The sequence below is a fragment of the Sciurus vulgaris genome (assembly GCF_902686455.1).
Source record: "Sciurus vulgaris genome assembly, chromosome: 16".
NCBI lineage: Eukaryota > Metazoa > Chordata > Mammalia > Rodentia > Sciuridae > Sciurus > Sciurus vulgaris.
This window is the reverse complement of record NC_136477.1, coordinates 63,282,812-63,300,013: the sequence shown is the minus strand read 5'-3', so window position 1 is coordinate 63,300,013 and position 17,202 is coordinate 63,282,812. Positions and strand designations below refer to the sequence as shown.

Genomic DNA, 17,202 nt, shown 5'->3' with positions numbered 1-17,202 from the left:
ACACTAAGAGACCCTGAGCCTTTGTTCAACAGGCCTTTTATAATGAAAAGCAAACAGTTTTACAGTGTTCTTTTTAATTGGTTAACATTTGAACAGCTAAATATTAGTCCTCCTCTGGTTGGGTCCTGCCAATCTATTTGATTCTCATTGGGTCCCACCAGAACTGAACAGTCCTAGAGGAAGAAGGGAGGAGGGAAGGGGTGAACTATGCAGGACATGAGTTGGAGTTAGGCCCCCCTGTCCTTGATAGATAAGGTTTCTAGGCAGCTGCACATTTCTCAGACAAATATTTTTTACAACCTCAATAAGCATGGGGGCCCAGCAGTCCTATTTGCACTGTATTGGCTTTTGAGTGTGCAGTCGCAACTGCCTGCATTCTGGTGCTTAAGACAGTTAGTTGCACAGATATCACCTTGTTCTCAATATTCCCCCCTTTCCAAGAACATTTAGAGAGCCAATCTTGGGTCTCTATAGTTTTAACCCTTACTGCTTCATGGGTTGATATTGGGCTATTAGCATCATTAGCTGTACCATATTTATTTTATCTTTAACAAAAGCAATTAACTTATTGATTATACAAGGTCCTATAGTTACAGCTAGTAGCAACAATATTAGTGGTCCCACTATATCGGACACCAGGGTAGTTGACCAAGGGGAAAAATTGAACCAGGATTTAAATGATCTCTGACTAGCTTCCCGTTCTTTCTTTCTGCTTGCTAGTCCTTCTCTGATTTTTGTCATATTATCTTTGATTATCCCACAGTGATCGATATAAAAACAACATTTTTTTCCTAGGGCTGCACATAGACCTTCTTCCTTACAGTCTTTAAAGGCAGATAAACTTGGTAATCAATGAGCTTTGGAGACCCTTAACATTTTATTCTCCCAGGGGCAGTCTCCAACTTCCAGAGGCAGATGGGTTTCATGGCCTTCATTTCCTCGATTTCACTGATCCCCTATTTTTACACTAACTACCTGTTCTTAATTCTGGCTTCATTTCTTCCTCTAATCTTAGGAACTCCATGCTGCTGTGGAAGGGGGTCGATGACTGCTCTGGCTTCTTAGAGCTGGAAGTGGGTGGTGTGGGGCAAGCAGCTTGGAGTTTCTTTTTTTTAAAATTGAGTCAATCGAGGAGTCCAAGGTAGAAGTCTGGCTGGGGAAGAGCAGGTTGTTAAGTCATCTGGGGGTGGGTGCTTCTATGAGAGAAGAACAAAAAGACATGAGTACTGAAAGGAGATTACAAAGTAAATGTTGCAGCATCTGAAACATGCCACTGAGTATCATGAAAATGACAGAAGTCAATCTTTCACCAGGAGGTGGAAGAACTGAGAAATTTTTTCCATAACTAGGCCTAGCAAAGGCTGGAGAGGACAAGGACTTTATTTGGGGACTTTAACATTGTCCAGGTTATCAGGAATGTAAACACAACATTTAACTCTTAATGTCATAGATGTCCCCAGAGAATATAGTTAAGCTACTTAATGTCATCTGATTTTTGTAAAATATCCCTTTATTGAGATCATAGTAATTTTACAACAAAACCAATCTTTTGACTATAACTTTAAATAAGCTGTAGTCTGACTTATTTTGGAGTCACTCTAACATGCAGCAGGGTGGGGCAGAGCCTTATGTCAGGTAAAGCAGGGCTCTTTGCAAATCTTAAGTAAAATGTTCTAATCCTGAAGCTAATTTTTTCCCCTTTTGCCATGACCAGCATGACCAAATTTTCAAGTTCAGTGAGGGGCAAAGGAGTATTAGAAAATAAAGGTTTATAAACACAGATTTTGAAGATTAAGCTGAGATCAGATGGAGCTCTGTTCTCTGATGGAGATGCAGATCTAAAGAGTTATGTTAGCAATCTTTGTACATGACTTATTATTAGGTTAAAGACTATGTAAGCATTATTCTTTGTTTTCAGGAGAGTAATAGAGATTAGAACATCTACGCAACTTTTTCCATAACTGCAATGTGCAAGGTTAGGAACTCTGTGTAGCTCTCAAAGAAGTCCACTGTCCAAAGTTACTGTAAGGTGGGCAGGAAGTAGAGAATGGAGCTGATGAAACACTGATTATCTAGCAATACAATTTTTTTCTGCCCAAGAGCTGTGTGCCTGAGATCAATGTAAGAGCTGATAGGACTCCTGTACAGAGCTTCTACAGGGAGGGTACTGCCACAGCAGTTAGGCATCTTGTGCCCCTACACAGGAACACTTCCAGGCACCAGGAATGCTACAGTCATGTGGTCAGAGACCCCAATCTCAGTCATTGTTGTCCCATTTTTGCTATTGCACATTACACTCTTTATTAAATGTCATTTTAAGAAGTTTACATATATTGATTCCTGAGTCTATATGAACATTAGTTAACACAGTCTAACATTATATCCAAAACAGGAATCAATCAAAGAAAGGCTGAGAGAGCTTTTAAGTTTTCTTTTGTGTAGCAAAATGCTTTTACCTTCTACTATATGAACCTTTAAACAAATCAGGCCGTCACTAACTCTTAGATATACATTTAGATTTAAGTTTTTATCTCAGTGAAACAAGTAACCAATTTTACATATATCTTATTGACAATAGGTCCCATAATAGAACATTAAATGATAAAAATAAATCCCCAATAAAATGTACTCCTTAAGTTTAAGATTACCATTACAGACAAATTTATTGTGGAGAATAGCAGTGCTTGATAAATTCCCTGCTTTAAAAACATGTATACCTGGAAAATATGCACACATTTAATATAAAAAGAGTGACCATTTTACAATTACCTTGATACTTTTATATTTTACCAAATTTAGTTTTTAAAGAAAAATGTACACTCTGTAACATAGCAGTTGTCTAACCATAATTCTATGAACCCCAATTTTTAAGACTAGTTGTTCTAAAGAATAAAACTTAATAGACACAAAGTTAAGAGTAAATTAGTGTTTTAAATCCTTGTCATTTTACCATGTCATTTTACCATATAGATTGTACTTTGGTTTATATCAGGACATTAGTATTTTACCTTAGGAAAAACCTTAAATAGCTCAGGGAGGACCTTGTGGGTACTCTTATATCCAGCCTGTGCAATAAGTCTTAGACTTTGGTCCTCTGTGATTACTGTTTATGTAGAATCCAGGACTCCTCCAAATCCACCTGTTAAAAGACAGTTGAGAGGGAAGTAAAAATTTATGTTTGGGTTCTCATGGCAGGATTCTTTTAGGAGTGGCCAGTCAATCTGTGTTGCCGTCCAGCGGGACATAAAGTGAAACATGCACCACACTCTACTTGCTTGGACAGAAAGACCTTTGTTAAAGGAGGAACACTCACTTATATACAGTTAATAAACCAATCAGAAATTTGTTGCCAAGGGGAAGTAAGTCTTGGAATATTACTATTGGTAGCTTAGGCATGGTCTTGTAAAGATAAAAAGAGCCCACACCTGTGTAAATATAAGGCTCTTCCCTAATTGCCCTCAACCCCTCATAAAAGCTGCAAAGAATCTTCACCTCTTATCTGTAAATGCCAGGTGGCTGACCTTGCCAGCACAAAAGCAAACTTAAAGATAATGATAACCCTCCTCTCGGAGGACAGGGTGAACAATTTTATATGTTAACCAATTAAAAAGACACTGTAAAACTGTTTGCCATTCATTATAAAAAGGACTGTTGAACCAGGGCTCAGGGCCTCTTAGTGTCACTGGTTACCGAGTGTGCTGAGGACCAGGCTTGAGCTTGCTAATAAATGACTCTTTGTTGCTTGCATTGATTGTGGTCTCTGGTGATCTTTCTGGGGTCTTGAGCTGCTGGGCACAACATATGGGGTTCGTCCAGGATACCCCAAGCCCACCCAGACACTTGATCATAGAGTCATAAGTAACATCATTGGCCAGTGAGTAAGGCATTGCCGTATTTGTGTCTGGATTCCCTGCAGGTTCTGGTTCTGGGCTGGCAGAGTCCTGGCAGACGTGCTATAGTGCCCCAGCAGGGTCTTGAGAGACGTCACCTCGACCCATCTGGGCAGCATTTGTGCTACATCTGGGCAACCTTTGTGTTGCATCTGGGTGACTGTTGCATCTGGGCAGCCTTTGGCTGCATCTGGGCAACATTTGTGTTGCATCTGGGCAACTCTGTCGTATCTGGGCTTTTGTTTTTTTGACAAAATACCAACTAGCCAACTTTGATCTAGCATGCTATATGTCTGTCTGTTTGTGTATTCTACCATATAGTCTTTACTCTTGTCTCATATTAAATTCTTTATTGTGTTAGTCCAATCTTAGGGTTACGGATACTCATTGCACGGTACTTTACAGTCCTTCTCCTTGTTCCTAAGAGATTTGTTTACTCCAATCCCCCTAGGCAGAGAGCTCAGCAGCTCCATTCCCCAAAAGTAGTGGTAAACAATGTTTTGTGATTTTCTGCATTCAAACATAACTTGAAACAAACCAGAAACAAAAAAAAGGTTAAAAAGTCCTGGGCAATCCCTCCCTCCCCACTGCCTGGCGTTGCTGAAGCCTGCATTGGAATGTAAATGGTAGCAGTCTCAGCAGGAGAGGGGGGAGTAACCTGAGAGAGAAAAAAGTGTTCATTTTAAACTCCTGGACTTCTACACAGAACTAACTAATTTTCTAGGATTCTTTTTTTTTTTTTCTTTAATGCTGTATTTCTGAGCTCATAATTATGATTCTACATACCTAGGTAAATGATTCTTTTGGTCAGTTCTATTTTTATCCAACTCTAGAGTTATTTTTAAACATCTGTGCAGTAAGTAAAGTACATCTTTAATGTGCCACCACCCAGTGTCGCTGGCTCTTTGCGGTTCCAAAATCCATGGATATTTGTCACCGCCTGCAGCAACAACTTGCCCGGGTCTTATGGGTGGTGGAGTGGAAACTGAGGCACTTCTATCTTTCTCTTTAGTGCACTGCTTTCTTGCTTGTTTGTAGAGGATAGAGGAAATGAGGTTTACTTGCTTTGAGAGGAGAGACAGACTTTGTTTCTTGCTTGTTCATTTATAGAGGATAGAGGAAATGAGATTTACTTGCTTTGAGAGGAGAGAGAGAGAGACCCCGCTTATCAGAGAGAAAGAAACTTTGCTTAAGAGAGAAACTTTGAAAGAAAGACAGGCTTTTCTTAGAGCTTAGAAGGAGAGAGGCCTGCCACGCCTTAAAGTCCTGCATAAGGTGCCCTAGTGATGCGTCTCAGTTCTCCGTTCCGCAATCTGCCTTCCGCTGCTGCCCCTACTCACTGCTGTCATCTTACCTATGAAGCAAGATTTAACCTGTTAGATCCTTCCAGATCTCAGTCAAGGTTTACATTGAAATGTAAATAAAGGAAGCCTAAAAGCTCAGTAGGAGACCAGTCTCAAACCCAGGGGAAAAAAAGGTAAAAAGAGTCTTACCTGAAGTCCAGCAAAAGTAAATTTTATGGTGCTTTACTAAAGTAATTAATGGCCGTATCATTTTTCCGGGACTTTTTTTTTTTTTAAATTCTATATTTTTTGAGCTCATGATTTTTTTTATCAGTTCTATTTTTTATTCAACTAGAATTTTTAAACATCTGTTACATTGCAATGGAGATTCACCTATAAAGTTACAAGACCTTTGATTTTGTGTTATTTGTTTTTGTGTCTGATATCATGTTTTGTCTGTATCAAAACTGAGCACTCCTAAAATTGAAATTTAAAAATGGATCCAAATACTTTTATTCACATGATTTAAAAGGGTTCAATTTAAATTGGGTAAACTAATAAAAGTGAAATGTCTTTAAAAATAATTTGCAATGCTCTAAGTGGTCAAACTAATGAAATGTTGATGTTAAACAATGTCTAATATCAATTGATTCTAGGACTTTTCTTCCACAGGAAAGAGATGTCAAATACTGTTCAGGACACTTGTCTGATATCTTGGCTTTTGCAGAATAAGTGAATTAAATTTAACATGTATAGGACTACTCAAATGTGCTTGTGAAGACATCTGATTAATTTGCAAAGTTAAAATGCTAATTGTTAAATAACATTAAGTACTCATAAGTCCTTAAATTCCATGGAGTAACATACTTAAACATTATTGGTGTTTTCATAGGTTGGTAAATTAAAAAGTGTTTAAAATTGCTTTGTGTCATTACTAAAAACAAGGTTATTAAGAGTTATGTCCTAACAGGTAAAACCCCAACCCAGAGGGTGAGCGTTCCATCTGCTCCCTTACCACTTCCCCCTGCTCCCCCTCCAGTTCTGCAAAGCTCCAAGGAGCTCTTAGATTTGGATTTAGAGTTACCATCTTCCCTCTCACTGGGTTTCAGTTAGAGTACTATAAACAGCAAAATATTTTATCTTGTTAAAATGGAATTATTTATCTAAATTCAGAAATTTCATGAGAGTTATTTCAGAATGTGAACAAAAAGTTGTCTACAGAAAGGAAAGAGAAAATAAAAGGTTCTGGGTATGAAAATATATTTAGTAAAAGGGAATAGGAAATGTTTCTGGGTAAGAAAGTGTTTATGTGATGAAATACATGAAGGTCTAAGTAAGTGCTAAGAAAGTCTGTATGTAAGTAAAGGGTAAATGTCAACAAAGTTGCATGAAACTAAGTTGGTTACAAGTATGTGAGACAATCAGTTAAAGCTGTTTAAGGTTTTTCTTAAAGTTAAATACTACTGTACTGATATAAACTAAAGTCTAATCTATATGGTAAAATGACAAGGATTTGAAACACTAATTTACTCTTAACTTTGTGTCCATTAAGTTTTATTCTTTAGAACAATTAGTCCTAAAAATTAGGGGTTTATACAATTATGGTTAAACAACTGTTAAGAGTATTGTACTATGTTACAGAGTCTATTTTTTTCATTAAAAACTAAATTTGGTAAAATATAAAAATATCAAGGTAATTGTAAAATGGTCACTCTTTGTATATTAAATGTGTTCATATTTTCCAGGTACACATGTTTTTAAAGCAGGGAATTTATCAAGCACTGCTATTCTCCAGAATAAACTTGTCTGTAATGGTAATATTAAACTTAAGGAGTACATTTTATTGGGCATTTATTTTTATCATTTAATGTTCTATTATGTGACGTATTGTCAATAAGATATATGTAAAATTGGTTACGTGTTTCACTGAGATAAAAACTTAAATCTAAATGTATATCTAAGAGTTAGTGACAGCCTGATTTGTTTAAAGGTTCATATAGTAGAAGGTAAAAGCATTTTGCTACACAAAAGAAAACTTAAAAGCTCTCTCAGCCTTTCTTTGATTGATTCCTGTTTTGGATATAATGTTAGACTGTGTTAACTAATGTTCATATAGACTTAGGTATCAATATATGTAAACTTCTTAAAATGACATTTAATAAAGAGTGTAATGTGCAATAGCAAAAATGGGACAACAATGACTGAGATTGGGGTCTCTGACCACATGACTGTAGCATTCCTGGTGCCTGGAAGTGTTCCTGTGTAGGGGCACAAGATGCTTAACTGCTGTGGTAGTACCCTCCCTGGGGAGGCTCTGTACAGGAGTCCTATCAGCTCTTACATTGATCTCAGGCACACAGCTCTTGGGCAGAAAAAAAAAATTGTTTTGCTAGATAATCAGTGTTTCATCAGCTCCCTTCTCTAGTTCCTGCCCACCTTACAGTAACTTTGGACAGTGGACTTCTTTGAGAGTTACACAGAGTTCCTAACCTTGCAGTTTGCAGTTATGGAAAAAGTTGCGTAGATGTTCTAGTCTCTGTAACAAAGAATGAAAACAAAGAATAATGCTTACATAGTTTTTAACCAAATAATAAGTCATGTACAAAGATTGCTAACATAACTCTTTAGATCTGCATCTCCATCAGAGAACAGAGCTCCATCTGATCTCAGCTTAATCTTCAAAATCTGTGTTTATAAACTTCTTTTTTCTAATACTCCTTTGTCCTTCACTGAACTTGAAAATTTGGTCATGGAGGTCATGGCAAAAGGGGGAAAACTTAGCTTCAGGATTAGAACATTTTACTTAAGATTTGCAAAGAGCCCTGCCTTACCTGAGATAAGGCTCTGCCCCACCCTGCTGCATGTTAGAGTGACTCCAAAATAAGTCAGACTACAGCTTATTTAAAGTTATAGTCAAAAGATTGGTTCTTGTTGTAAAAGTAGTGTGATCTCAAACAGGGGATATAATGTGGTTCTCAGTCAGAATTCAAGATAGCTATTATACAAACAAAATATATTTTTACTCTTGCTAAATTCATTTTGTAAAACTTTTACCTGTTAATGTTTTGCAGAAGTAGCTGCTTCCAGAACATACAACCTAGGTAACTTGTGATAATAAGCCATCACCTATAGACCACATAGTGGTAACTTCCAGTACTAAAACAGACTCCAGTTAAATAAAAGGGTAAATAAATGTAAAGTCATGGACATTAAAGTTAAATCTCAGTACTCTTACTTTATGACTAGTGAGACTGGTTTGCTGGATGATTAAGATCAAACTTAGAGATTGGAATTAAATACAGAGGCCAAGAAGAAACAGTATCTTGCCCTCAAAGTCAGCCTGAACCCAGGGAATAAGGGGACTTCTCTAAGGAGTGCTGCAACTCTGGGTCACACAACCTCCAGATCAAGGAAATTGTTGAGAATAGAGGATGAAAAATCACTCAGTGCATCTGCTGCAGAGGAGGGTCATGAAAAAAGGGAGACCTCCCTTGATGCTTCCAAAGGAAGCCACCTCATCAAGAGACCCTGCCTAACCAATGGCACTAGTGGAGCTAAGAAGATGCTCCTAAGTTCTCTATGAGTGACCCCTGTGGGAACTCAGCTGACTCATTAACAAGACAGGAACCAGGCCAATTTGACCAGATTGTTCTTAGACACCCAGCAAAACATTAAAACCAAAATACAGCCATTCTTGGGCATTTAAAAGAAATAATAGTTAAATGTAACTTAAGATGTACACTTGTATTAGCCCACTAGAATAAAAACTGGAAGCTACAAATGAAAGATTCTTCAGCAAATGTGCCTGATAACTATCAAGAGAAACTGCCAGAGTCAGAAGTTTTTAGTCAGTTTAAGACCTTCCTAAGCTACACAGGTAGACTTAATCTATGTTTGCTAGTATGATTACCTAGCCCTAAGTAACAGAAGTATAGAGACCTCTACTAAACACAGGTTTTACCAATAAAGGGATATTTTACAAAAATCAGATGACATTAAGTAGCTTAACTATATTCTCTGGGGACATCTATGACATTAAGAGTTAAATGTTGTGTTTACATTCCTGATAACCTGGACAATGTTAAAGTCCCCAAATAAAGGCCTTGTCATCTCCAGCCTTTACTAGGCCTAGTTATGGGAACAATTTCTCAATTCTTCCACCTCCTGGTGAGAGATTGCCTTCTGTCATTTTCATGATACTCAGTGGCATGTTTCAGATGCTGCAACATTTACTTTGTACCAATCTCCTTTCAGTACTCATATCTTTTTGTTCTTCTCTCATAGAAGCACCCACCCCCAGATGACTTTACAACCTGCTCTTCCCCAGCCAGACTTTTACCTTGGATTCCTCAATTGACCCGATATTTTTAAAACAAGGAACTCCAAGCTGCTTGCCCCATGCCACCCACTTCCAGCTCGAAGTAGACAGAGTGATCATCGATCCCCTTCCCCCGCTGCATGGAGTTCCTAAGATTAGAGGGAGAAATGAAGCCAGAATTAAGAACAGGTTAGTTAGTGTAGAAATAGGGGATTGGGTCAAATCAAGGAAATGAAGGCCATGAAACCCATCTGCCTCTGGAAGTTGAAGACTGCCCCTGGGAGAATAAAATGTTAAGAGTCTCCAAAGCTCATTGATTACCAAATTTACCTGCCTTTAAAGACTGTAAGCAAGGAGGTCTATGTACAGCCCTAGGAGAAGAATGTTGCTTTTACATAGATCACTCTGGGATAATCAAGGATAATATGACAAAAATCAGAGAAGGACTAGCAAACAGAAAGAAAGAATGGGAAGCTAGTCAGAGCTGGTTTAAATCCTGGTTCAATTTTTCCCCTTGGTTAACTACTGTGGTGTCTGCTACAGTGGGACCCCTAATATTGTTGCTACTAGCTGTAACTATAGGACCTTGTATAATCAATAAGTTAATTGCTTTTGTTAAAGATAGAATAAATACGGTACAGCTAATGATGCTAAGGGCCCAATATCAACCCGTGAAGCAGTAAGGGTTAAAACTATAGAGACCCAAATGGCTCTCTAAATGTTCTTGGAAAGGGGGGAATGTAAAGATAAAAAGAGCCCACACCTGTGTAAATACGAGGCTCTTCCATAATTGCCCTCAACCCCTCATAAAAGCTGCAAAGAATCTTCACCTCTTATCTGTAAAGGCCCGGTGGCTGACCTTGCCAGCACAAAAGCAAACTTAAAGATAATGATAACCCTCCTCTCGGAGGTCAGGGTGACCGAGAACTTAAAATAACATTGTATACAATTTTATATGTTAACCAATTAAAAAGAACACTGTAAAACTGTTTGCCTTTCAATATAAAAAGGACTGCAGCACCAGGGCTCAGGGCCTCTTAGTGTCACTGATTACTGAGTGCATGGAGGACCAGGCTTGAGCTTGCTAATAAATGACTCTTTGTTGCTTGCATTGATCATGGTCTCTGGTGGTCTTTGTGGGGTCTTGAGCCGCTGGGCACAACAGTCTGAGAGGGAGAGCCAGTGTGCTCATCTTCCTGTTTACAGCAAGAGACAAACTACATGCCCACTGGCGCTGTGCCAGCCACCATCTTAGATTGGTCTTAGCTTGGTCTTTGTGGTAGGACCCCAGGTGTCGCCCACCACAAATCTGGACATAGTGATGACATTTGTACATCTCTGTGAATGTACTAAAAACAACAGAATTTTGCAGTTTGAAATGGTGGCATTTATGGCATGTGAATTGTATAGCAATGCTTTTTTGAAAAGGAAGTGCCTTAGGTTACTACTGTTGGCCAGACAGGTTCAGGTCCCCTGGACTTGGGACAAGCAGTATGGGCTTGTGCCCTGTGCTGTCACACAGGCACAGAAGGGATGCACTCGCACCAGAATTTGGTGCTTCAGTCCTGAGGTCCTGTAAATTTTGAACATAGGGCCCTGTGTTTTCATGTTATACCAGGCCCTGGAAAGTGTGTGGCCTGGGGTGAAGTGCTGCTGTGCACCTCTGATTTTTGATTTTTCTGAGAGGAGGTTAATGAGCCCTCTTCCTCTCACTCTTTGTAAAGAGTAACTCCATTTCTTGAAGTTATTTGAAATTGCCTTGTGTGCTCTCTGTGGTGGGAAGCTCCTTGGTTCTCCATGCATGTCTTCCATGCTGTTGTAGCTGATGAGGCTGCATATGTTTTCAGCTGACTCTGGGGCACAGGCCTCCAAGTTTGGCATGTGGACAGGCATCAAGCCAGATCATCGCAGGGAGTTTGTCACCAGGTGAGCGATGCTGGCTTGAGCAGCAAGGGCTTTCTGAGGGGAGTTTTTAAATCATCAGGAAGACTGTTAGTGGAACAGTTGAGTAGTTGGTTAGTTTCTTTTTCTTCTAAAGAATATGTTCCCTTGAGCCCTTGGATTCTTTTTCATGAGGGGATGTTCTCTTAGCTGTCTGGATGTTCACTTGCTAAATGGAGGATATTAGTTGCATGTGAGGACTTCAGAACTGTGAGGTATTTCTGAAGATTGCAGATGGCTTGTCTTTCTTCTCAGAAGAAAATCTAGTATGTTGCAAGTTAGCAGCTGTCTTAAAAAGTGCACAGTGTCTACAAAACTCTCTATAGGAGTCAGAGCTTAGTCATCAGTCAGGGTTCCACCTGAGCTGGGATCTGTGAGGGAGCAAGCAGCCAGCATCTGAACACTGTTTATGAAAGAGCCTGTTGCATTAATTGCTCTTTCAAGTATTTCTGTTTTTCTAGTAAGGAAACAGTATTTCTTTCCTGCTTAACACTGAGACTTTGCAGAACTGAAGGTCTTTCTGCTGACCTGGGCTGAGTTGGCATGGGCACTCTACTTTCACTGTCTAAAACTCCCTTGAGGCAACACATTTCCATTGAGCCTGTGGAGAAAATTCACACCATTTCCCAGGATCAACCTGTATGCAGCTGAAGAGATGCTCGCACTCATACCAGCCCTCCACAGCCACAGAAGTACTGACAGCAGCTCTGACTTGAGCTTCTCTCTGAAAGCAGAGACCTTGTAGAAATACCACTAATGAGCAACACTTCAAGCTAACCAGTACTGACCCCAGGTCACAGAGCTGGGTGACAGCGGGATTTTGTGTCAGCCATGTCTGATTTTGTGTTCTGATGCCTAGCTTTTTTGTCCCTGACCTTTGCAAGAGTCAGGCCTGGGTGCACCTTTGAACTGAAAGCTTTCCCTGACCTCTTCAACTAGATCCTGCCCTGGTCCTAGGTTTTTGGGGAAAATGTCCCAGGGAAGGAAAGACTGACCCATCTGAGCAAGCAGACAGTGTGCCTGGGCAGTGGAAATTAGCTGGTATGTAAGAAAGACTGGCCCACTGTAAGCAAGCAGAGACTGTGAGGGGCCAGTGGGAAATTCCTGGGGTGTAGGAAAGACTGACCAGATAAGCCAGCAGTCAAGTTTTTGGAGCTGGGATAATTCACTGGGCTGCAGGGAAGACTCATGCAGTTCAACTTGCAGGCAGTGTGATTGACATGCAGACAACTGCTGGTGTGCAGGGAAGACTAACAAAGCTGAGCTAGTGGGCAGTGTGAGGGGGCTATGGAAACCTGCTGGGGTGCAGGGACGACTGACACACAGTGAGCAGGGTGGCAGTGTGAGGGATGTGGGGAAAACCTATAGGGTGCAGCAAGGAAATCTGAATCCCAGTGAGAAATCTGGAGGTGTGAGGTCTGCACAGACAGTGTTCATGCAAGACTGACTCAGCTGAGCAAACAGGCAGTGTAGTGTGAAGGGCATATGGCAACCTGCTTGGATGCAGAAACCACTCAAACAAAATGAGTAAGTCGGCAGTGTGTAGAGTTTGCGGACATTTTGGGGTGCAGGAAAGTCTAACTCAGGTGAGCAAGCAAGCAGTGTTAGGAGCCAGTGGCAACCAGCTGAAGTGCAGGGAAGATTGACCCAGAGTGTGAGCAAGCAATGTGAGAAGACTGGGGCAACCTGTCTGCATGTAGGGAAGTATGACCCAGCAGAACAAGAAGGTGATGTGAGGGGTGTGCAGACCCTAGATGGTGTGCAGAGAATGATGATCACAATGAGCAAGCTGGAACTTTGTGTGGCATGTGGATACCTACTGGGGTGCAGAAAAGCCTAACACTCAGTGAGCAAGTAGTCATTGTTAGGGACCCATAACAACCTGCTGAGCTGCAGGGAAGACTGACCAAGAGTGAACAATCTGGCAGTGTGAGGTACGTGCAGATTGATGCTGGCACACAGGGAAGAATGAGCCAACTGCCAAGGAGCCAGTTTGAGGGGCTGATAGATACATGATGGGGTTCGTGTCAGGGAAGTCTGGGCCATATTGAGTAAGCAGGAAATCAGAGGGGCATGCATACATCTGCTGAGGTCCAGTTAAGACAGACCACAGTGAGTAAGGAGGAATGTTTAGGACCATGGGGGAATAGCTGGGTTATAGGAAAGATGGACCCAGCTGAGCAAGTGGGCAGTGTGAGTAGCCTGTGGAAATCAGCTGGGGCACTTTGAATACTGACCCAAAGTGAGCAAGCAGGCAGTCTGTGGGGCCTATGACCACCTGCTGGATAGCAGGGAATACTGACCCAGCTGAAAAAGCAGGCATTGTGCAGGTGAGGGAACATCCAGAGTGGTGCAGGGAGACTGACAGTTGACCAAAGAGGCAGCCTGTGTAACCATTGGGAATCTGCTGGTGTGTAGGTAGGGAAGCTGACCATTAATGAGGAAGAAGGCAGTGTGAGGGGCATTGGGAAGCTTGCTTGGGTACAGGGAAAACTGACCCTTCTGAGCAAGCAGGCAGTGTGAGAGTCCTGTGTAAACCTCCTAGGCTGTAGGGAAGACTGAGCCAGCTGAGCCAGCAGGCAGATTTTGGAACTTGTTACAACCTTGTGGGGTGCAGGGAAGACTGATTCAACTCAACAAGCAAGCAGTGCTGGGATACATGCTCAGGCCTAGGAAAACTTCCCTACAGTGATTAAGCAGGCAGTCTGACAGTCAGGTCAACATCTCCTTGGGTGTAGGGAAAGCAGACCACAGTGAGCAAGCAGGAATGTTTTGGTTTATGGGGATAATCCTGCAGTGCAGGAAACACTGTCCCAGCTGAGCAAGCAGGCAGTGTTATTGACTAGTGGAAATCAGCTGGTGGGCAAGGAAGACTGGCCCACAGTAAGCAAGCAGGCAGTGTGTGGAACCTGTGGCCATCTGGTTGTGTGCAGTGTATACTGATGTATCTGGATGAGAATGCAGTGTGAGGGGCAGGCAGGTTTCTGCTGAGTGGCCAGTGGAAATCAGGTGATCACAAGGATTAGTGACCCACAGTGAGCAAGCAGGCAGTGTGAGAATCCTGGGGCAACCTGCCTGTGGGTAGGGAAGACTTACCTAGGGAAACAAGAAGGAAGAGTGCAGTGGGTTGTGGAAACTTGTTGGGGTGCAGGGATGGGAGACCAGATTGAGCAACCTGGCAATGTGAGTAGCATGCAGATTCCTGCTGGCATGCTGGGAAGAATGACTTAACTGAGCAAGGAGCCAGTGTGAGTTTCCTGTGGATATGTGTGGGGTTGCTGGGAAGACTGGCCAACATGAGTAAGTAGGCTGTCTGAAGGGCATGCATACATTTGCTGGGGTTCAGTGAAGACAGAACACAGTGAGCCAGGAGCAATGTCTAGAGGCCTGGGAAAATGCTGCAGTGTAGCAAAGACTCTCTTTGCTGAGCAAGTGGGCAGTGTGAGTGTCCTGTGGAAATCAGCTGGGGTGCTTTGAATACTGACCCAAAGTGAGCAAACAGGCAGTGTGAAGGGGGTGCAGATTCCTGATGAGGTGCAGGGAACTAAGCAAGCAGGTAACTTTCTATTCCTTTAGTGTTTTAGCTCATTGTGTCCCAGAGGCTTTGATATGTTATATCATTTTCCTCATTTAACTCTTTTTTTTTTATTTCTCACTTCTTTTCTTCTGTTATTCATGCATCATTCAAAAGTGCTTTGTTGGACTGGGGTTGTAGCTCAGTGGTAGACTGCTTGCCTAGCATATGTGAGGCACTGGATCAGATTCTTAGCACTGGGTCAGATTATTATTTACATGTAAATAAGTAAGGTAAATGTCCTTTGACAATTAAAAAATTGTTAAAAATATTTTGTCTAATATCCAGGAGCTAGAGTGTTTCTAGTTTTTATCTCATTGATTTCTAATTTTATTTCATTATGATCTGTAGAATTTCTGCAAGGTATTTTCTCTCATTTTCTATTTGCTAAGAATTGCTTGGTGACCAAAAATAATGCCTATTTTAGAAAATGTTCCTTGTATTATTGAGAAGAATGTGAATTCACTCATTGATGAATAAAATATTCTATAGAAGTTTGCTAGGTCCACATTTTTTTTAGTTCTGCAGTATCTTTATCTAGTTTTTGTTTGTATGATGCATCCAGTGATAAGAATGTTGTGTTAAAATTAAATGGTGATATTATATTGTGGTCTCTTTGATAATATTGCAAAGAGTTTCATGTATGTAGATGCTTCATTTTTTCAGGCATAAATATTTGTGATTGTTTTATCAGGTTCATGTATGATTCTCTTAAACAGAGTGAAATGATCTTCATCACTTCCTGTTAATTTTGGACTGAGTATACTTTATCTGGTATGACAGTACTAACATGCTTTTTTTGAGATCCCTGTGAATTTTATGTTTGTCTGATCTTTTCACCTTCAGTCTGTGGATATCGTTGCCTGTAGGTTGAATCTCTTGCAGACAGCATATTGCTGGGTCTTGTTTTTAATCCAGTCTGCCAATCTATTTCTTTTCATTGATGAGTGTACACAATGTACATTCAATGTCATTGTTAAGAGAAAATTTTTATTTCCTGCCATTTTGATTTATTTCTGCCAATTAAATGGGATTTGATTCCCCTTTGCTTCAATATTCTAGTGTAGTTTCTCCCTTTCCTGGCTTTCATTTCTTTCCTTTGTTCTTCATGAAATGTTGTATTGAATGTTTCATAGTTCAGACTTTCTTTCTGACTATGCATTCTTCTTAGCTTTTGTTAATTTTGGAAGGTTCTTATTTCCTATTCAGTTCAAAGCTTAAATTTGCTGGAGGTAGTACCCTTGGTTGCATCCATTTTCTTTCAGTGCATGGTATACATTATTCCAAGCCCTCCTAGCTTTTAAGGTCTAGGTTGAGAAATAAGGTGAAATACAGATTGGTTTTCCTTTAAGTGCAATCAGTAGTTATTATCTTTCATCTTTTAAAATTCTATCCTCATTCTGTTAGGCATTTTGATAATGTGTCTAGGATTGGGTATATTATTATTTTGTATATTTGAAGTTCTATATGCTTCCTGAATATGAATTTCCATTTCATATTTAAGGTTTTATAGTATTTCTGATATTATTTCATTGAAAAAATTGTGCATTCCTTTATTTCATTAAAAAAATTGTGCATTCCATTAGTTTGTAATTCAGAACCTTCTTCTATCCCAAAGAATCCTTTTTAAAAAAAAAATTTTTTTTAAATTATTTATTTAGTTTTTAACTTTTTACAGACTGCATTTTGATTCATTGTAGACAAATGGGGGACATCATTGTGTTTCTTTGGTTGTACATGATGTAGGTTCATACCATTCATGTAATTGTACATTTACATAGGATAGTAAATAAGCCTTTTAAAGTTATCCCATATTACTTGAATTTTCTGTTTATGGTTTTGCAACACCTTTCTCTATGATCAGCTTTATGTTCAAGATTATATACTTGTCTTAGAGGCCTGACAGTCTATCTTCAAAGTGCCCTTGAATTTTGAACTTGATTAATTGATTCCTTCATTTAAAGTTTTTTGACTTTGTTCTTTTTCAGAATCTCAATCTCTTAATTCAAGTGTTCTTTCTCTTCATTTTAATCTTTGATTTTACTCATTACGTGGTCTTTTTGCTCATGAAGTAGTTTAATGATAAATTTTCTAGTTGCCTTCTCTGGTATTTTATTGTTAAAACATTATGGATTGTTTAGGATGCATTGTTCCCTTGCTGTTTCATATTATTTGTACATGTACTCATCTGCAGGT

The 17,202-nt window shown here is 40.0% G+C and overlaps 1 protein-coding gene and 1 long non-coding RNA gene across 4 annotated transcripts in view; one reads left to right on the top strand and one right to left on the bottom strand.

Moving 5' to 3' along the window:
• Positions 1-8,713, bottom strand: part of LOC306646654 — a 745,829-nt gene extending 737,116 nt beyond the window's left edge. The window contains exon 1 of the long non-coding RNA XR_013759929.1: positions 8,617-8,713. This is a non-coding gene — a long non-coding RNA (uncharacterized lncRNA). The remainder of the gene's footprint in view (positions 1-8,616) is intronic.
• Positions 1-17,202, top strand: part of LOC306646624 (uncharacterized protein) — a 280,420-nt gene that overhangs the window by 108,833 nt on the left and 154,385 nt on the right. The window lies entirely within an intron of this gene.